The sequence below is a fragment of the Brachyistius frenatus genome, unplaced genomic scaffold (assembly GCF_029030835.1).
Source record: "Brachyistius frenatus isolate BFR_SWC_R1_liver_20210118 unplaced genomic scaffold, ASM2903083v1 Contig_316, whole genome shotgun sequence".
In the NCBI taxonomy this organism is placed as follows: domain Eukaryota; kingdom Metazoa; phylum Chordata; class Actinopteri; family Embiotocidae; genus Brachyistius; species Brachyistius frenatus.
In genome coordinates, this window is record NW_027210915.1 from 277,950 (window position 1) to 299,999 (window position 22,050).

Consider the following 22,050-nt stretch of genomic DNA (forward strand, 5'->3'; position numbering starts at 1 on the left):
CCCCAAAAAATAAAAAAAAACCGCGTACATTTGTGGATGAAGCTGTTGAAGAATCCGCGGCTGGAAACCCGGCGTCCTCGTGGCTGGCTCACGCGGTGATAATGACATTTGAACAGTAAAAAAAAAGAACCGTCCTGTTCATGCACGGGGGATGAATGTGGACCGGACGGTCCGGTGAACCTGCAGTCACGACACGTCCTCCAAGCTGCTCTCAGGACGGGAAACGTTCAGGCTGGAGTCGAACCGGGACGCGGAGAGACTCTTGTCCGCCCTTCATATCAACTCCAGCTGGCCGATGCTCCGCAGGAGAACCGCAGCCGGAGGTGAGTTCATGACACTTTCTTTATTCAACCTCAGTTCTGGTCTTTCAGATCTGACTCGTTAGTGAACAAATGCAACTGCAGCTGTTGATGTGATATAACATCAAATGGAGTAAGGTGGCGCTCTGTGGCCCAACAAGGAGTTTTCTTTCGGCTCAAGTTAAAATAAGATCCAGACGACACAGAGTTGGAAACTAAACTTAATACAAATTAAAGTAAGTAAGAACAAAACTGTGGAAAAGTTCCAACTCTCCAAATGAAGCCAAATTCTGTAAACTGAACAGCAGAGGGAGGCAGGACAGACGAGTTCATGGTCACCATTTTAATTTAGCATGCTAATGACTGGTTTGCAGATGATTGATCCATAATAAGAATATTTCAACAAACAAAATGATTGGCGTGACGATCAATACAAAGCTGATTACGGTTCATCAAGTTTTAGAGACAAATTCTCTCAAAGCCGCTTCGTGGTTTCACCAACAGTCCATGAAAGTTTAGTGGTGAACCATCTGGTAGTTTTTAAAGAGAGTGGAGACACGTTTTTTTAGGATTAGACTCTAATGACGTGTTGCAGCTTCAACAAAGTCCCAAAATGACCCGAATAAATGCTGGTGGTGTTGGTGGAGGTTCTGAAGGACAGAACCAGACCGCCGCCGGGTCGGCTGGGTCACGCGAGGTCACGTCAAAACTGTGACTGTCGGGATTTAATGTGAGGAATAAAAACCAAGCGGGACGTCTCTCAGTCTGAAATAAAGACGAACTGACGCGTAAAAAAAAGACTTCACCAAATTAAGGAGCGCCTGGAAACGAGCGTTCCAGGTACAAGGACGTCCCGCTTGGACAGGGAGTCCCTGTGTGGGTTCAGGCCGTGTCTTCGTGTAATCCTCCACTGAGTCGTCTCTCTGCGGAGGTCAGACCGTCGGCTGCAGGACTCCTTGTTCCCGTTGCGGCTTAAGATTCTTATTTTGGACTCCGGCTGCGTTTTGGTTTTTTTTGGGCCTCGTTTTCCTGCCGCCGGATTAATTCTGATCAAATTCGACCTGAAGTGCGTATTTATTTAAATCACCTGCTCCAGACGCATTCGCCGCGTCGCTGCAGTTTGTTTTAGGAATATGTTGCGCGGTCAGGTGACCGCACAAGTTTAAACCAGGGATTCGAGCTAAATAAAGGAAATAGAAAAGTTTTATCTTCATTTTTTTTGTTCTTTCATCAGCGCGGCCAGTCGGTTATCTCCGTAGACGTTTGCCTGCTCCTCTGCGGGACCGAAGCTCCCCGTGTTTTCCTTCTCTTTCACCGGGAAGATGAACCGGAGTCAATTAAGATCACATCAGCCGCTCCAACATCGGCTCGGAGGAAATGTTTTGGACTCGCTGACCCTTAAATCAATCACAGCATCCAGTGAGTCACCGCGGCCTTCAGAGCTTCAGCCCTCACAAGTTGTTTTTTTCTAACGTGTTCAGCATCAACAGTCTCAAAATGGATGTCTTGTTGTTTTGCTTTGGTCTTAAATGTGAGAAAAGTCAAACACAGACGTAAATGAACTAACGAGTGTTTGAAAAAGAGAACGAGGATAAACGCTCAACTATGTTCATATTGTCTTGAACTTAATAAATGTCAACGTGTGCGATTATGTTCTCAGGACACTTTAAATTCCTGCTGTCATTGAACATCTTCATAGATGTTGTTGGGACTCTGCAGTCTGACCTCAGTGGGAAACATCACAGCTTTTATTTCAGTAGAAATGTACAGAAACGGCTTCAGCTGCTTATTTACTTACTAAGTTTTCTGGCATATAAAAAAAACAAAAAACACCACATGGTCATGAAAAGGTCAAAAACTCAATTTTGTTGTTGTTTTCCCCTGAAGGAGGTCGTTAACTTCATCATGTACGCAACATAACTGACATAACAAACGTAGTTATTTTAATCCAAACCGAGATCTTTTCCTAAACTTTTGGTGCCACACGTTTCCCGGCTGTTACCACGACTACGAAGGTCTGGTACGTCTGCCGCTGCGACAGTCCAACGGTCACATACGACGTCTGAAGCGCAGTCAAGAAGTTCAGAGACTTTTGGGACCGCTGGTACGTGAACATTTGTGATTTCACTGTTCCTGAGCCCATGCAGTGATTTCCAGTCCAGAATTGTGGCCTGTTTTTTAAAGCAGCTGAAGGCCTGAAGAATGTAAATGTAATTTGGAATAGTTACTCACTAAAGTTGTTCTTTACCCCTTCTCCATGCTCATTACTGTGCTGCGCTGTGTTCAGGTGCAACAGGAGGTTTTGGACCTCGCGCCTTAATGAGGAAGATAGTTACACCGAGCTCTCAAATTACTTTTATTTTTAATGATTTATCTAAAAGAAATTCCTCCTGACATCTGCCAGACACAAGCGACTGAAAGAGTGAAAAAAAAAAGAAGAAGAAAAAGGTTACGGACAGAGGAGTGAGGAGGAGAGCTCCACTTCCACTCCTCGTGTTAATCAGACGGGATTGTGACGGACACTCGTGTGATCGAGTCCTGCCGGATAACAAAGAATCCGTGTCGGCGCGGTTCTGGCTTATCTGGCCGCCTGATGAAAATTACCTCCTCGAACTGGACTCGCATACTTTAATCAGATTTGACCCGAGCCAGACAAACGCTTGATTCCACCTCCTCGCTCATCCGTCCTCCGTTTCCTCCCTCGCAGGATGAATTAAGTCGTCCACCGTTCATCCTCACAGCACAGCCCCGAGGAAAAGTCATTTTCTCACCTTTAAAACCATCAAGGTCACTCCTCCTCCCTCCTTCTCCTTCTCCCTCCTCCTCGTTCTCCCTCTTTCTCCTTCTCCCTCCTCCTCGTTCTCCCTCTTTCTCGTTCTCCCTCCTCCTCGTTCTCCCTCCTTCTCCTTCTCCCTCCTCCTCGTTCTCCCTCCTCCTCATTCTCCCTCCTCCTCGTTCTCCCTCTTTCTCGTTCTCCCTCCTCCTCCTCCTTCTCCCTCCTTCTCGTTCTCCCTCCTGCTCCTCCTCCTCCTCCTCGTGTCAGATCCTAATCCTCCACCCCCTTTAGGTGAGCTGAGTTTCAGAGTTGATTCCCTTTCAGTCTCAGACCTCAGCGATTCTTATCTGAAACCTTTTCACCCTTTTTCACAACATTTCCCACGAAATCGACGTCTCAGACGTCAGCGGCTGTTTTATAGAAATAAATATATAAATATTTGTATTTGTATTCACTGTTCCAACACATTTGGTACATGTAGAGCGGCCCGTCCTTAAGAGGTGGCCGTATAACATAACGTTGGGGACTTATGGTGGGAATAATACAGGACATTATTTCAATAAGCCGCGGTGGTCTGGATGTGAAGTGGAGTACGAAGACTCGGCGCTCGTCTGATTCATCACGACTGTTTGGAATTTACATATTAAATACAGCCGGAAATAACGTGGTGCTCCCAGAAGTCTTTATCATCCAAACAGTACAGAAGTCCCATTTATCCTTTTATCCTCCGAAGTAGTTATCAGGAAAACAAAACATTTCTCAATCTTTCTTCCAGGATGTAAAAAAAACAACACAAAACAAATCACATGCAAACATAAATACCATGGCAACTAAGAATTTGGACTTACTTTTTGATTAGTCGTAGTCTAAAAACTATGAGGAAATAACAAGAATGCCCAAAAGGATAAGGATATAATTCCCATAAGTAAACATTCATGACAAATTGACGTCCTTATTTCGACCCGGGTGATGATCTTTTCCCGTCCTTCACCAAGTAGCTTTGGTTTCTCAACCTGAGGCACCGTGTGAGACGTGGACGCAGGCTGATAGAAAAGAACAGGCCAAAACGAAATGTCAGCCTCTGGATAGTGTCTGATGCTTAAAAATCTAATTTTCTATCATATAAGTATGAAAAATAAACAAATCTTCAAATGAGATATCGTAAAAAAAAACAACATAAATTATTCATCATTTTTTGAGTTTAAAAACAAAATCCAATAAAGAACTGGAAGTCAGAGAGCGGTGCAGATATTTGTTGAGCTCAGAATAAAACATTTCTAAGAATTATCTGTCATAACAAAACCGTCCGTGTTCGACAAATCATTTTGAAGCCCTTTAAACTTTTAATATTATTCTGGCATCTTGTGCGTTTTCTTTTTTTTTTTTTAAAGACGGCCTTGTAGCTCGTCATCCGGAGAATATCCGTACAATCATGTCAGGAGGAGGTCAACCTCATTCCTGCCTGGATATATTCTGCAGGTAAATAGGACACCGGGACCTGATATTGATTTTCCACCGATGAAATTAAATTGGCTCGGCGTATTTCGAGGCGCTCCATCAAACCCGCAGCATCCTCTCTTCAAACTGGAGGTCGAAGGGACGCCGGCGACTCAACGTGAAAACAAAACGCAGGCATTTATTTTTGGATGTGTTTTAATTACCTGTTACTTCACATGTAAAACTGTCTGTAGCAGTTTCTAGTTTGTGGACATGAATATAAATCCATTTCTATCAGTACATTGAGATTTTATATTCTGCATGCGTGTCCGTAATGAATGTTTCATGATCGTCATCCTCTGATTACGACGAGCGGCGGTTACTTCCATTGAACTAATCACATCGGAGATCAGCAGGAGATTCATTTTAAAAATGGACTTCTGTGTTTGGATCTTAATATTCAAAATGAATTTAGGGAAGTGATCTGTGCTTATTTTAAGTTTTTTTTTCACTTTGCCATCGTGGTCTAAAAGCAGCGTTTTTTTTCCTGTTGAGTTTTTTCTGTGTCGTTTTTCACTACCAGGTGCTTTTATTTATTTATTTTTTATGTGGCGGACCAGCTGACGTTCGGTAAAGACTCGACTCCCCGTTCGCTTTTTGAATTTCCGTATCGCCGCGAACACCTTTCGACCTCACGCCAGCTGCAGCAGCTGCTCGCCCAAAGAGCCGATGACTAAAACTAAAATGATCCTAACTGAGGCTATTAAAACAAAAATCTTAATAATTGAGATTCACTTTGCATCTTTTCTGAGCTGGAAGACGGTTCAAATAATATAAAAGATGGCACTTTTAAGTCAGATGAATAATTCTTGATCAAAGTCTGGTTTTAAACTGGATGATTTGTTTTTAACATCAGCTTTTGGATGCACATGTAAATAATCAATATCAAGTCAAAAATCAACTCTTTCTGGAGTGTTTTTCTGCCAAAAAGCACCTTAAAGCTTTAAGTGAAGTTGATTGTATTTGCTTCGTCACTAAAATACAGCTTTTGTGAAACATACATGACATAAACTTACAGCATATGTTTTTTAGGGGAATATGGTAGGAAACCAACAAAACTTTCTCTCGCTGCCATTATTTCATAATTACATTAAATATTTATGATTAATTTACACTTGGATATGAACGATTTAGCTAAAAAAAAAACTTCCACTAGATTCAACTGGTGAGATGGAAGTCGCTATCATGCTAAGCTACGCTAACCTTTTTGGCTGAATTTGATTTTCCAGCACCAGATTTAGTGACGTTTCAGTTTCAGAAAACAGTGAGGAAAAAAAGGAGAGGAGAAGATTTAGCTTCAGTAGCTTCCTTCCTGTACTTAGTCGGTCACCCTGGACTGAGAACCGGCCGGCAGGAGCAGATTTTGACGTGAACATTAATGGGGGGATTCACCTTTTACTTTTTTTCTCCCAAGTAAATCTCCCGGAGGGTTTCTTTTCCAGGACAGCTGAGCTAATTACTCTCCGTGATGAGCAATAAAGCGAAGCTGTCAGCGTGGTGAGTTAGTGTTGGGATGAACCAGAGGCCCAGCACATCTGGCACAGAGAGTTCCCCTCAGCAAGCCGGATGATTCAAATCATTTCTGTTTCATAACTGATTTTTAGTTTTGAGTTTTTCCTCTCCACCGAATGACTGATGAGAGTTTGACGAGTCTTTACGTCTTTCAGACTCAGAATTAAAACCAACACAAGACTCTGCAGACTCTAAAGTCAACAACAACAACTTGCCATTGGCCGACGATTTTAAGTGGAGTCGCTCTGACATCTTTTTCAGGCTCAGATTCAACCTGAGCTGAATATAAATAACAATAATAGCTTATTTTATTTTATATTTTGGGAAAAAACAGAAAGAAATTGGAGCGGAAAATTAGAGATGAAGATCGAAAGAAAAGCCCCCGAGCTCATGAAGAAAAAATGAATAAATACAAATGCAGAAGTGTGTTTCAGTGTTTGTTTTCTGAATAACTTTGGAGACTTTTTCTGTTTTCAACCCACATTTTGCCAAAACTATCAAAAAGCATTCAGTGTCAGTAAAACTGTTTCTACAACAGGAACTCCTCAGATCAGCTGACCATCAATCACACCGACAGTTTGCTTTTCAAATCTCCTTCAGGAGTGTGCTGTCTCCTCATCTCCTCATCTCCTCTCTCCTCATCTCCTCCTCTCCTCCTCTCCTCTCCTCTCGAGGTGCTAATAATAATATGCAATTAATTTCTAAAGATGGTGTGCGGCCATAAATCATCACAAAAGCCTGTTACCCAGATTAAAAAAAATGTTAGCTGTGCTGTCGTTTGACCGCTGAACTGTGTAACTTTGAACCTCCAGTTTTTAGGGGGATTAAAGACGAGCAAATGAGCTTCAAGATCCAGTTTCAAACCAAATCTTTTTATTTGGGGGGATAATTTATGGACATCGACTGTGGTTAAATTCTGTAATTGGCTTCGTTCTCCACAATTAAACCAGTAGGTCTCAAAATGATATCATAACAGTCTCGTCAGTACATGACAACAGATTATCGTACAAATAAATAAATAAATAAGTAAAGCCTCAAGTTCGTATATTGGCCGGCGCCTCCAGAAAACTAATAAGAAGGAGTGACTTTAGCTAACAACACCGAGAGAACTGATGGACACATTTTATTCACTTTGGATTTGATGAGAGAAGTTGAATGGGAGTCTATGGAGCCGGAGGCTTTTTGGAGCCGACCTCTAGTGGCACTCGCTGGTATTGCAGCTGAAGACACTTCTGGATCAGAACCATTTTACAGACCTGGAAGCTCCGAACACGTTTATATACAATCTATGCTGGTAACACAAACTTTTAAAATGTATAATTTGAATTAATTTGATAATTTTTTCACTACTGAGGGACAGTTTTGAGGTATTTTTAGGTCAGTTCTTTTCTGTTGGTCTCAGCTGATAGTAATGTCACTGATCAATACCACATTAATGCATTCCCCTCGTGCTCTCTCCTTCCCGTGGACTCCAAGGGTACCCGCCTCCGCCAGCTCAGCAAAGTCACTCCAGTTCTTCAGCCGCCGCCGTCATGAATCATTAAGCGGTCCATCTCTCTGCCGCCGCTGCGACGTGTCGGGGGGGTTTCCCCGACATCATCGGGGGATCCGGCTGATTCCGTTTTTTAAATTGAAAGCTCAAGTTTTCTTCGCAGCAAATTCCAGCTTAATGTCGACAGGTGTGAGAAAAGTAGAAGAAAGGTCTCATTAAAACTCTCATTACAATCAGGATTCTTTACGCAACCCGACACCGTTGAAAACGCCAAGTTTTCCTTTTAGAAGTCCGAATTATCGCAGAATACGTTTATCGCTTTAGAGGAGATTTATTTTGCGATCGTCCTCCGTCACAGACGTGATAATGGAAACCTCCAGCAAATGGGATTGATTTGTATTTTCCAGGCTGTCTTTCCTCTCTGATGAAACGCATTTGTTTTCTGCTGCTTTTCCCTCTGCGGACGTCCTTGCGCGGAAAAAAGTGTCTTTTCACAGCTTCCCCCCCTTCGATGTGTCAGAGAGACAAAATCTGTTCTCTGAAAATTTAATTATCACAAATGGTTCGCTGGAGGAGCCGGGGCTTTCACAGGCAGAGGACGGAGGGAGATTCCCCCCGAAACCTCAACACAGACAGACGTCCTACTGAAACCTGCTCCGGGAAGCTAAACTGGGCTCCTCTACCTGCTGGCTGGGTTTCAAACTGGACACCTGATAACTGTTATGTCGCTAGCGTGGAATTAAATCCTCACTTATTGGCTGAGTTTTACAATAAAATGATCAGTTTACCAGGAAAATCTTTAAAAACCATTAAAGCCGGTGGCAAAAAAAATCACAGTTCCAGACCGCTAATTTCTGTTTAATTTGAGTCCGATTTAAAAACAAACTATTAAAATGTTTAACGTGTGAATCACATTCCTTAGAAAAGCAGCAGGGGGCGCTAACGCTAGTTTTTAACGGAGGTGGAGAGCGAGAAACAGCCCGACGCAGAGACGCGCTGACGGGAAATCATGAGTCAGAATATAAACCATAATTATCCGTTAAGGAGTAAAACACGTCTTTGTTTTGGCTGAACGAGTCCACAGTCCTCCAAACGATCAAAGTAACATCATCTGTCAGCCAAAATGCTGCAACTTCCTGTATCTGTTACAAATTAAAAGCCCTCATTTTCAAATTAAAAGCACCATAACAATTCGTAAAGAGTCAAGAGTTTGGACCTTGTGTTGTTGACCAGTGCCAAATAGCTTTAGGGGCCTAAATTTGGCCGAATGTGGAGCAGCAGACAACAATAACACAACAACTTATTTATTATGAAAGTCACCGACTAACAAACAAATTCTGCTGTTTTTAAATCTGATGAATCATAAAAGCGTTTTCGCCGGAGGGTGTTTTATTGTTTATATGACTCCAGCTCATTCTGCGTTACGATGCCACTGATCAGTTTCTGCAGGGAGGAGGAGGAGGAGGAGGAGGAGGAGGAGGAGGAGGAGGAGGAGGAGGAGGAGGAGGAGGACTGCTGCTGCTGCTGTTGTTGTTGTTTGTATTGTGGATGAACATCTAACCTTGCCGTGGTTGTTGTGCATCCTTCAGAGTCGTGTTCCCTCGAGCTGAACGATGAGCGCTCCTCCTCTCCGGCCTCGATTCATCCGAAGCAGGATAACGACGGGAGGAAGTGAAACAGGCGAGCGGCACCGAACAGGATGTCGCTACCCTAAAAATAATAATAATAATAATAATAACAATGTTCAGTAATATGGATTTACTCACAGCAATGACATTGGTTTGATTTTATTACGGTGACACTGATGAAAATAACTATCACTGACCTCGCGACCGGGAATATAACTCATATTTGATCTCTTCCTCTGTTGGAGCCGCAGCCATAAATGTCAATGATCTCCCCAACGAGCATTAACGTCTTAATGTGATGCATGCGGCGCTGCGTTGCTGCAGTGGGTCTTCTTGTGTTTGTGTGGTGATGCAGAGCTCTGCAACAAAACGTGCAAATGAAAAGTTTATTTCACAATAAGAGCGAACGGAGTCCCGTCCATCCGTGCGTGCCGTCGCAATCAATCTGACGTCAGTTTAACAAATTGGTATCATGTAAAAAATAAATAAATAAATCACCTTTCGCTTTTAAAAACAACAACTCTGGACTTCATCTCCAGACAGCAGCGTTCACTTCCTGACGGTTGCGATTCTGGTTTCAGTTAATATGCACATTGGTTTCTCACCCACCAGGTTTATTGTTAAGCCCCGCCCACTACTAACCAGCCAAGAGAAAATAAGGAACTACGAGGACTGAGAAGACCGCTGCTGAAACCGACAGAACCTTTAACCGACCTTATTTTGTTGCCTGAGCAAAACCACAGGAGGACGTGAAACCTGCTGCCTGCAGTCAAAGTCCAGGGATTTCTTCGCCCACCATCCACCCCGACCACCTCCTCAGACCACCTCCTCAGACCTGGCGCTTCATTTACTCAAATTTTACGCTTCCATTATGTAACATATAAATACAATTTCTATAAGACTGGATTGGGCACATTTTTGTTTAAACAAACAACAACAAAAAAAAAGAGGGTGAAGACAATGGCAAATGTCTCCGAGCTGCTATCTGTCCTCCTCGTCTCCTTTTGTTTTGCGGGGAGGCTGCTGTGAGTACGAGCGAGGATATGGAGAGTGATACGAGTTTGGCCGTCAGGGTTTGGCAGGGCCACGGAGCCCTATCTCAGTCTGACGAGGCCCTAAATGTCCGCTCGTCCAGAGGTTGTGCTTTCAATTTTCCTTCCCGTCCAATTCTGCCGAGGACAAAGTGGAGCTGCCACATCCGGCGCCGCCACGGATTCCAATCAAACCTCTAATGAACTGAGGGACTTTACTGTCTCGCCTTGTGTGTGTGTGTGTGTGTGTGTGTGTGTGTGTGTGTGTGTGTGTGTGTGTGTGTGTGTGTGTGTGTGTGTGTGTGTGTGTGTGTGTGTGTGTGTGTGTCCGTCCGGTATAAAAGTGGAAGAAGCAATGAATTTAAAAAGGAGCACGAGATTCTTTTAAAAGCCTTCATGTTTACGACAGCTTTGACAGGAATTGTGTTTTGAATGAAGCGGTTATATTTTTATAGTGAAAAGGTTCATGTTTGAATATATTTCTAAAACTATATCAGAATGATAAAAAGACACTTGTGCCTTGTTAAAGCGAATCAGCTGTTCCCAACGAAACTACTGTTTTCCAAAGTTGGAGGAGTGGTAGGTCTCGGTGCCTGGTTCAAAAACGGTCTCTTGATAATATTAATATTACTTTAAGGCCATTTTCTGGACAATGTGGCCTTTAAATTGCAGAAAAATAAAAGCAGCATTGAATGAAAACCAGGTTTTTGTTGGTCAATCGCTGGTTACAGTGAATGTGAGTTGTGTTATGGAGTCGTCGTGTTTCTAGAATGTTTTATTATCAACTTTACTGCCACCTACTGGATGTTGAAATGTTTAGCAGTTAGTAGGCCGAATGCTATCTCTTGCAAAGTTAAGGAAAGTGAAAAATATATCGGAGATCCGCTGCAACATTTTAGGAACCTTTTATGAAATAAAGCTCTTTTAACTAAGTTAAAGTTAAGTTAAGTTAAAAACTCAACAACATTCCCCCTAAATCATCGTTATTAAGAGACACAGACGACGGGTGTGAAGAGTGAGGAAATCACAGATAAAAAAATTTAAATAAAAAAAAAAAAAAGTGCTGCGGATGGTGTTCAGCTCTTCCGGAGATGATAGCGCCGGTGTTGAAGGGGAAATGGAGGCGCTGCATGGCTCCCAGCCGCCGCCCCACCGCCCCGACGGCCCACCGCCCCGACGGCCCACCGGCCCACCGCCCCGACGGCCCACCGGCCCGACGGCCCACCGGCCCACCGCCCCGATGGCCCACCGCCCCGACGGCCCACCGGCCCGACGGCCCACCGCCCCGACGGCCCACCGGCCCGACGGCCCACCGCCCCGACGGCCCACCGGCCCGACGGCCCACCGGCCCACCACCCCGATGGCCCACCGCCCCGATGGCCCACCGCCCCGATGGCCCACCGCCCCGACGGCCCACCGGCCCGACGGCCCACCGCCCCGACGGCCCACCGGCCCGACGGCCCACCGCCCCGACGGCCCACCGGCCCGACGGCCCACCGGCCCACCGCCCCGATGGCCCACCGCCCCGATGGCCCACCGCCCGACGGCCCACCGCCCCGATGGCCCACCGCCCCGACGGCCCACCGGCCCGACGGGCCCACCGCCCCGACGGCCCACCGGCCCGACGGCCCACCGGCCCACCACCCCACCGCCCCGACGCCCCGACGGGCAGTAAAAGAGAGTTATAATGTTATCCAAGACCTCCACTCATGTGCTTCATTGACTCTCACCTCCAACGCAGTCGTAAAAGTCACTCCCCGCTGGAGGTAAATCACCGGGAAGAGGAGGCGAGGGGAGAGGAAGGTATGGGAGGGGGGGGGGGGTACAAGAGTGAAAACAATGTAATGCCACGTCAGCGTCAGGAAACGTAAACAACGACCTTTAAACCGACAGAAACGTCAATGAAGAGACGAAGATGAACACGAAGCTCCAAAAAGTCCCCAAAAGACGGAACTTTTCTAACCGATGACGATGAAATGTGAATTTATGAGTTTCATTTCCAGAACGAGCTGATAAAGATCCGACGGACTCCAACGAGATCACCGGCTTGTTCTCGTAAGACTTCACACGGTGTCTTCTGGGGGATTTTGATGGCTTCATTAAAAACAACAACAACAAAAAAGCGATCTAAAATGAGATCAAACAGGAAGTCTCTTCCAACTTCATGAAACATAAATTGAGCAGCGTGATGTAAAGTACTCGAGTGTCGTTGTTTCCTTCCTCCCGGGTTGGTCTTGTGTTTTGTCTGGATCCTCCGACAGGACAAAGATATGCCTGTTAGGTTGATTGGCGGTTCTTAATGGGTTGTTAGTGTGATCGTGAGCGTGAACGGGCGTCTGTCTGTCTGTCAGGATTCAGCCCAGCGTCACGGCAAAGCGTGTAAATACAATCACGTCCATCAAAGGGAAGCGTGACGTTTTTCTAAAAGTGAGAGGAACACGAAGGTACCGAGTCGGAGGTCGTGTGACGACGTGTGGAGGTCACGAGAATTTGAACCGGGAGGCGACAAACTCAACCGTCAACACGTAGGTTTTGTTTTTCTGAAGCAGTTTGACACCGACGAGTCTCACAAGGCAACGACAGCCAACGGCGATGTCACCCGTCGGTTTGTGACCGTGACGGCCGTCGCCATCTTGCCAGTTCGGAGCGGTTTGAAAGCAGGAAGTGACCGTATTTGGAACGAGCTGGGGGAGGAGCCAGCGGTGGATCTGACCGATCTGATCGGAAACCATGACGATACTACGTCCCGCCCACCGATAGCTGTAACCTGACTGCACCACAGGCCTGTCAATCAAACAGACAGGAGTGACTTTTGCAAACAACAGTTTAATTCGCTTGAAGTTGAATGGAAGTCCGTGGAGTCGGCCCCTTGTGGCCGTCGGTGGTATTACAACGTATGGCACTTCGTTCTTCAGACACGGAGGTCTCATCCAGTTTTAGACACCTTTTAGTCTATGGACGCGACATTGATGCGCTTCCCTCTAGTGGACGGGCGAGTGCTTCACACGCTTTGCCGTGAAACCGACTCGACCGACACGGAAGTGGATTAAATGATGAAAGGAATGTGTGTTAGAAAAAGGATGACGTAATGTTCAGCCTCCAGATGATTAATCCAGGTCAACGGTGTCCTCACAAGTACAGGAACTAACACCAACCGCTGAAACGAATGCCGCCGCCCCAGTTTGAACACGTAGATCAGCCCGACTGTTTATTAATCCAATTTTGAACTCGCTGGTCCAATTAATAAATACATGACATCAGATCAGCGGAGTGACGAGCGGACCGACACTCGCCGCGCCAACAACTGACAAAAGACAAGAATACATGTAGGATAGATGAGAGCGAAGCATCTGGCCCTTTCACGCCTCATCGAGTTGATGGAATACTAATAAAAGCCAAATGACAACGGCATACTAAGTGTGCAATTAATATTCCTAAAATATTCCTGCGCCGCATGTGGCGGAGACCCGTTGGAGGCTCCCTCGCAGGCGAAGTGACGGCGCCGTCTCTCCGGTGAAAGCGGAGACGTCCTTATTAACCTTTTTCCCCCCACGACGCCGCGTCTCCGACAAACAGGCCGACTCGGCTGGACGCTCAGAGTCCAACGTTTGTTGTCGCCTGACAGCAGATGAATAATCTTTTCTTTTTTTTTCTTTCTCTCCTCTGAAGGAGCTAATTGATTGACTTGGAGATGAATCCAAGTCCAGGGCGGTGAAATGTCCCGACATGGAAATATGATTATTTTGCAACCTCTAAAAAGTTGAAGATATCTTCATTTCAAGGTCGGACGATCGAAATGAAAAAAGCCGGGTTTCTGGGCGGCCATCGTTGTTTTCAATCAGCTGGATGTGAACAAATTCATATGCAACTAAACTGTCCGACCTCTTGACCTCTTTTTACACCTGCTGTTAAACATGTTTAAAATGGGCCGACGTCCATTTCTGAAGAAAACGTTGATCAGATCCCCGACTAATATTATAATCCACAATACGGATTTAAAAGGGGAAATCGTTCTAATCTGCGTATTATTTCGATCATAATCCGTTCTGCACTAACTACTAACCTGCATTGTTGTGTTTTTCCTTTTATCAAATGTTAGGCAATGTGAGAATACCGTTTAATGAGGATCCGGGTATGTTATCTTGGACACCTGGTGATATGACCCGACTACAAAAATGCAACCAGTATGAACATTTAATTTGAAAAAAAAATTAGCTTTCTATAAAAAATATATATTTTATGCCACACTGATGGTATCATGACATGAAACTGTGGCCGATGTAATCTATCACCTGCTTTTTAAATTTCACTGCATCCTGATTTTACCTTCATCATTCCTCTTTTTGATTTAAATTGTTCTCTGCAACATCCGAGGACGGCTTTGTTTTGCCGCCGCATAGAAACAGTCTCTGGGGACACACACACACACACACACACACACACACACACACACACACACACACACACACACACACACACACACACACATATATAAGCCACTCACACATCTATTATATGTGAGTCTGTCTCCTGGGTTTCCTCCGGCAGACAGATAAGAGGCGGCAGAAGAAGCCCAGAAAGGCTCTCTGCCGTAGATGATTGTCAGCTCCAGAAATTCGGACCAGATTTTTGCGTCATTGTTCCTCGGGGCTCGCACGACGTGATAGTTTAACACTTCTGCGTGAGGAAGGTGGCTTTATTTGTGTAATGTAGCGTCGGAGAAATGAGTCTGTAGATCGACGGTGTAACCTGTAATCAACACCACAACTGACAACGAGAGTAAACAAACAGCAGCTGGTTGTGTTGGGAAAAAACTAAAACAAAAATACCACAGGCGGTTTATAAAAGTGTTCGTAGCTTCCGGGTCTGAAAAATGACAGATGTGGAAGTGACCTTAAGCTGCAATACCAGCGAGTGCCACTAGAGGTCGGCTCCAAAAAGCCTCCGGCTCCATAGACTCCCATTCAACTTCTCTCATCAAATCCAAAGTGAATAAAATGTGTCCATCAGTTATCTCGGTGTTGTTAGCTAAAGTCACTCCTTCTTCTTAGTTTTCTGGAGGTCCATCTGAAAATAATCCCTCATTCATTAGAAAAGAAGATTCAAGAAGACCTGTTTTTGGGGACGTGTCTGTTTGATTGACAGGCCTGTGGTGCAGTCAGGTTACAGCTATCGGTGGGCGGGACGTAGTATCGTCAGGTTTCCGATCAGATCGGTCAGATCCACCGCTGGCTCCTCCCCCAGCTCGTCCAAATATGGTCACTTCCTGCTCCAAACCGCTCCGAACTAGCAAAGATGGTGACGGACAGAATCTGAATTTGAAACTTCGTAACGACATCTTTAGAAATGTTGATATTGTGCAGTTTGAACTCAGCAGCTACATCTCCCCACACTGTAACACCGAGCTCACGAGTTTCACTTGAACGCAGCAGCAGATGTGACATCGTGCAGAATTATCCCAAACGCCTCCGGTCACGAACATAAGCAACATCTGCGGCTTCATTTCAGTATTTTAAGGATGAAATTCAGTTCTTCTTTTGTCCCTGAAGATGCCGACTTTCTGCACTTTTCATTCTTATCTTCTGGGATGTTTAAGGAGCTTTTAATGTGAAAATAATGAGCCTCTGTTTCCTTGACGATGTGAAGCCAAATAGCGAACGTGACCTCGGACTGCGGGGTTAAAAGATTCTCTTTATGTTGTGCTGTTTTTTTATTTTCCGTCCGCTTTGCCGCCTGCTCTGTTGCCATGGACGATGTTATCTGCTAAGCTGTCAGCGCGGGAGCTGCGTCGTAGTGTGCGGCCTTTTGAGGGCAAAAAAAAAAAGAAAAAAGAAGAAGAAGCGGGTCACTTTGAAAGCTACGGGCCCTCCCTGTCCACTGCAGAGGGGTCAGGGAAAAAGCAATTTGCATTTTAACACGGGGAACAGTGCGAGTGGAGCGTCGCTGCTCCCGGAGCTCCCTGAAGGGCGGCGCAGAGCCTCCTATCACGGTCGACACCTCCTTAATGGAGAGGCTGCAGCCGGCCAAACAAAAAAACAAAAAGCTCAATTTATAATCCTGTACTGATACACGCCTTGTGATTTATTCCACGTCGCTGTTCATCGTTCTGTTTATTTGAACACGATGTGACCTCGAAGGCGGTCAGAATCCAGGCTCACGACTAAAAGTGATTAAATCCTAAACTTAAACTTGAATAAATCATATTTTTCCTGGAATCTTTTTGGATAGCAAATATCTACAAACAGAAGGTTCAGATAAAAACAGGTCGTCGTCTTCGCGTCGCAGAATCGGGTTACGTTGCATTTTTTGGGGTCCCGCGTGGGTTTTGTGTTGCAGAGAACGATGTCGGCGGCGTTCGAGAAACACGACGCGGGACGGAGTTACGACGCTTCGTCTGTTCGGAGGAACACGTGGAAAAGTTACGTGAAAAGAAGCTGCTTTGAAAAACTTCAGACCAAACGATGAGGAAAAAAGAAAGATGGATGAAACAGACTCAAGTGGGCGTCGCAGGTTTTACAGGCGTGTCAACAGATTCGAGTGTTTTCTGACCGCTGAAGGACATTTCTATATAAAAATAACCAAACTACACGTGTGAGGAGGGCAGCGGTGATGGATGGGCCGGAGCGCCGCCGCGTCGTTGGAGATCCTGCAGGTGACGCTTTGATCAATGCGTCGCTCCACGCGGCCGGTCCGGAGATGAAGCGCCTGCCGTGTTCAGACCTCATCGTTTAATCCAACACATCGAAGGTTAGCGAGACGAGAGAAAAGCCATTCAACCGTCGATTCATCGCTCTGGAACTTATCTACGATTTTCTCCTTTTTCGCTCCTAAAATAAACCACACAGGTGCAGCGACTCACCAGACATCTTCAAAAACTTCTGATAAAAACCCTGCAGGTCGTTTTTTTTTTTTTTTTTTTGACTCCTTGTACTTTCCCTCTTCGTGTAATTTGTCTGCTTCATCTGGATCGGAGGAATTTGGGCGCCGGCTTTTCGGGCGCATGTTTAGATAGCCCGGACATCCATTATCGGTCTGAGGCAAACCTGATTTAGGACCTCAATAAAAGAATTAGTCGGGAGGAGAGGAGAGCGCTGTGATTCTGTCACCTCCTCCTCCTCTTCCTCTTCCTCCTCCTCCTCCACTCGCTGCTCTTTAAATGGAGCCGCTAATCAATTAAGGCCAGTGTGCAAAAAGAAAAGAAAAAAAAGACCATCTGGGCCTGAGTGTGTTAAGGAGGCGGACAGTCGAACCTGTGAGACACCGAAAGGGGAGAAAAACAAAATCACATTTACCTCACATTAAAACCTGCTCAGAAAATGTTTGTTTTATTTTTTTAAATGACTGCTGCCACTTTCTGTTTACGTGGAACTTGTTTCTGGAGGATTATTGTGAAGTGAAGCTCTGGTTAATGATCTTAAGATCCCCGATCGGGCTAATGTGTTCAGAGTGTGAAAAGAGGGTTAAGAGAACCTTTAGAAGCTAATCCTTGCCTTCCCAGCATCCTCTTCCTCCTCCTCTTCCTCCTCCTTTAAATCTATTTGTAAATAGAGCGTTTTAGATGTAAAAGCATGGAGGTGGGAGTACGCACAAAACCAGAGGTGCACAAATTCTTTTCTATGAAGGGCCAAACATGAATCTGGATGAAGCAACGCGGATCAAAAATTAATGTCTACATCTAAAATACAATTTCAGAATAATTTAAAACACTTCTCTTTAATCTGCGTAATCGTAATTTTAATATTTTGCAGAAATTATCGTCAGAAACAGGCGTCTTGCCATTATTTTCTACATTTTCTTTTATCTGTGTGTCACTGCCTTGATTTCTTATTCTGACTGGACCATCAGTGACGTCATCATCCATCAGTGATGTCATCATCCAGCAGTGATGTCATCGTTGGTTTGTGAACGTTATGAATCCTCCAGTTCAGATTCTGTCCGTCACCATCTTTACTAGTTCGGAGAGGTTTGGAGCAGGAAGTGACCATATTTGGACGAGCTGGGGGAGGAGCCAGCGGTGGATCTGACCGATCTGATCGGAAACCTGACGATACTACGTCCCGCCCACCGATAGCTGTAACCTGACTGCACCACAGGCCTGTCAATCAAACAGACACGCCCCCAAAAACAGGTCTTCTTGAATCTTCTTTTCTAATGAATGAGGGATTATTTTCAGATGGACCTCCAGAAAACTAAGAAGAAGGAGTGACTTTAGCTAACAACACCGAGATAACTGATGGACACATTTTATTCACTTTGGATTTGATGAGAGAAGTTGAATGGGAGTCTATGGAGCCGGAGGCTTTTTGGAGCCGACCTCTAGTGGCACTCGCTGGTATTGCAGTTTACGGCGCAGCAAGAGAGAGAATACCATAATGCAGGTCAATGGAAGTCAACACATTTTTTAGGGGGAAGCTTAACAGCACTCTGTTGTACATTCCTGTAAAAGTAATGTTACGTACTATTTTTAGCTGCACTACACGTAATCATTTTGCTTTGTGACTTTAGAGCATCTAAGAAGAAAATGAAATACGATTCGAGGAAAGATCGTCTGTCGTGAGATGGTTTGAAACAAAAATATATTTTTTTTAATTCTGGAAAACTATCAGGGCTTAAAGTCAGATTTAAAGGGACTTGAACATTTGTAATTCTTGGTGCTCCCGCCCTCCCGGACCGCTGCTGATGCTCCTCCGACACACCGGACGTGATTTCACGGCAGCAGCAGCAGATGGGTCTTTGAGGTTTTTCCCCTGCGAGCTGCAAAACATCCAACAGCTGCTTTATTGCTGCTTGTTTGATCACAAAGATTCAGACTTTCGCGTTTTGACTTTCACACTTCGACTGCGGCAGGACACCGTGTGACGTGGAGGGACTGACGATGCCGTGAAGAATGAGCGGCTATTTCCATGGTTATTAAGACCGTTTAATAACTTAATTCCTTTCGAATCAAACGGCGAGAGGCCGATCTCCCGTGGCTGAGGCTGGCGGCGCGCCAGCCTCCGACCGAGAGCCGTACAGTCGTCCAACCTCCTGCTTTTATTTTGTGGAAAGATTAGAAGGGCTGCAGAAACTTATTGACTCAGATTTCTCCTCCAGGTATAGAGTAATTAATGTAATTAGGCCCTCTATCTCTGCTCAGGCAGCTTATCAAAGACGTTTCCTTATCGCTCCTGGAAATTTAATTAGAAAAGAAATCTTTCTCATTAATGATTTTGTGAAATTAAAGTTAACTTCAACCAGATGATTCCCTGGTTAATCGTTGGCCAGAGGCAGCTGGACGCAGGACGGAAAGGAATAACATCCGTAACATTACTTATATACTTTAAACTCTGCTAATCCATATCGATTCATATTCAATCTGTAACCCGAGACTACTTTTAGAAAAAACAAAACATTGAATCAAGGTCCAGAAGTGGGAGGTCATAATCTTTGGATCAGAGACACTCGGGAGGATCTTCCATCTCCTCGTCGGCAGGCCGATTTCAAAATCTAAGAACTGTAGATTAGAGCCAATAAAAAAAAAATGAGTCGGGGAACTCCAGGTTAACGAAGCAAAAAAGGACCTTCACAGTGCTGAGCCAGCAGAAAAATCCTCACGTGTAGCGGCTCTACAGAGATTCTCGGGTTCATGGCTCACTTCCTGTCTGCTTTAATCAGCTGTTTTTATACAAGTCCACTGTGCTAGTTAGAGACCAGCTGCTGTAGAGTGGAAATAATAACAGCTGAGAGATTTTAACCTTCGTCAAAGGTTGTTGTCAGTTTGTTTGGATTAACGGACTCTTTTGAAAACTGCGTGATGCTACGAGATCCTTTCTGTATAAATTACACCGTCGTATGTTTTCGCTGTCACGTCTTAATCCCTCCGTTGCTTCTTTACCTGCTGGTTCTCCTCTCGAGTGCGTTGCGCTGAAAGTGGCTCCCCGTTGTCGGCAAGCGTTGCAGCTCGGCGGTAACCATGGTGACGGAAGAGGTAAACAGGAAGCCCGACAGGCTCCGACGCAGCATCCGTCCGTCAGCCGTGTGATTGATGCGTTGGTTTTTTTCCTCCTTCTCCAGGGAATCCCGATCACATCACCGACAGTTAGTGACAGGTGTCAGATTGAGATGCTGGATTGTGTATGAAAAGCAGCAGTTTGTATATGAAAGTCCAGTTCACAAAGCATCCTCTAGGGGTCAGTCAGTGAAGAGGCCTCCTGGTAAAACGAGCACCAAATCAGATGCAGCGCTTTGTATCAACTTATATCATATTTCATCATATTTCATCATTTTCCCAGGAGTCTCTTCTTCAGAGCCCAACGTTGTTTCATTTTGGCGTCACAATTTAGTCCTGACTGAATTTAGTCCGCGGCTTAAAGTGTTAACAGGACAAGTTGTACATGCAGCTTTAGATCCGTCTTGAAATCCACTGATGGCCTTGAAAGCAGCTCGTTTTCTTTATTTATTACAGTTGATGCTGTCGTTAACACTTAATATCTGCTCACGAAAACCGGGACCTCAGTATTGCATTTTAGGTTGATTAATATTTCTGAGACGACTCAGATATTCAAAGCTAAGTTAATAAGAGACCACTTCTCTCAGAGTCAGAAGCTTCTTTCAGACCTAAACTGCAACGTGATTTACTTTCAGATTAAAAACAAGAATGACTAAATGTCTATTTTCTTCTAAAGAAATTTCCCTTTATTTTCAAGCGTTAGGAGGTACTGCTGGTATTTCGTGTTTTGTGAATCCAGCCGCGTGTAAACATCTTAAACTTCTGTTCAGTCACTGGAAAGTGAAATTATTTCCTTTTATTTTCTCTTTTCACCCCAAAACCATCACATTTTGTAGAATCTGCAAAGTAATCATCACATAAAACTAAAAGTGAAACGTAGTCGACCAAAGATACAGATGTATTAAAACGTCCAAAGTGTTCTTACAGACGTCCTTTCAGTGAATTTACTCCTCTCACCTCCTCTGGTGTTTTATGGTGTCTGGGATTCCTCTGCACTGCTGACCTGTCCATCCTCAGGTTCCTGACAGAGTGAGTGTGACGGCGCCCTCTGGTGACCGCTCCAGGTCCTACATTCACCCGAAGACTCCCCACGTCAGACACCAGAGCAGCTGAAGCACCGGACGCAACAGAACAGGTTCACCTGCAAAAACACAAGCCTTCCAAAAAAAAATACATTTTAATATCAATTTATTTCAGTAAAAGAGACGTGAATGAGTCCTCGCTCGTAACGCGTAGAAACAAACAGACGAAACCTGCCGCAGATGCTGATTCTGACCTTTTGAAGGTCGTGTAGAGGAAATCTCCGTTTTGTTTTTTGTTTTTTACTGCACAACTCCTGTGTAGTGAAGAAGCAGATAAAAAGCACCAAAGTCAGACAGAAATCTCCCGTGATCGAAATACTCCCAAATCCTTAAATCTCTGCGTTTCGCCACAGAAATGAAGCTTTAGTTAAAACACATAAAGCCAATTTCAATTTCTTTGGGTCTCTCGTGCTGCATTTCCAGATCTACGAGCCACATCGCAGATTCATAAGTGTTAAACTGGACCGTTGCCACGGTGACCGGAGATAAACTCACATTCCTGTGGTCTTTTTTTTTTTTCTAGAAAGGTGCGCCTTGACGACGGAGATAAGGCCGAGCTCTCGTCGGCCGTCGGAGACGAGCTGTCCGATTGGCAGCTCTCCTCTCTGACGTGGCTGGAGGACGAGGCGGCGGCGCTCGACGTCTCCCGTCAGAGGGACGCTGGACCGACCTGACGGAGGACGTTCTGATGAAAAGGATCTGGCACAGGTAAAGTTACACACATACATACAAACACACACACATA

At 44.9% G+C, this 22,050-nt stretch overlaps 1 long non-coding RNA gene across 1 annotated transcript; it reads left to right on the forward strand.

The window, feature by feature from the left end:
* The first annotated feature begins 90 nt into the window (after window positions 1–90).
* Window positions 91–21,879, forward strand: LOC138635570 (uncharacterized). The gene is made up of 3 exons (XR_011312153.1): window positions 91–323; window positions 21,241–21,358; window positions 21,829–21,879. It is a non-coding gene; the product is annotated as an uncharacterized lncRNA (long non-coding RNA).
* Window positions 21,880–22,050: the final 171 nt, after the last annotated feature.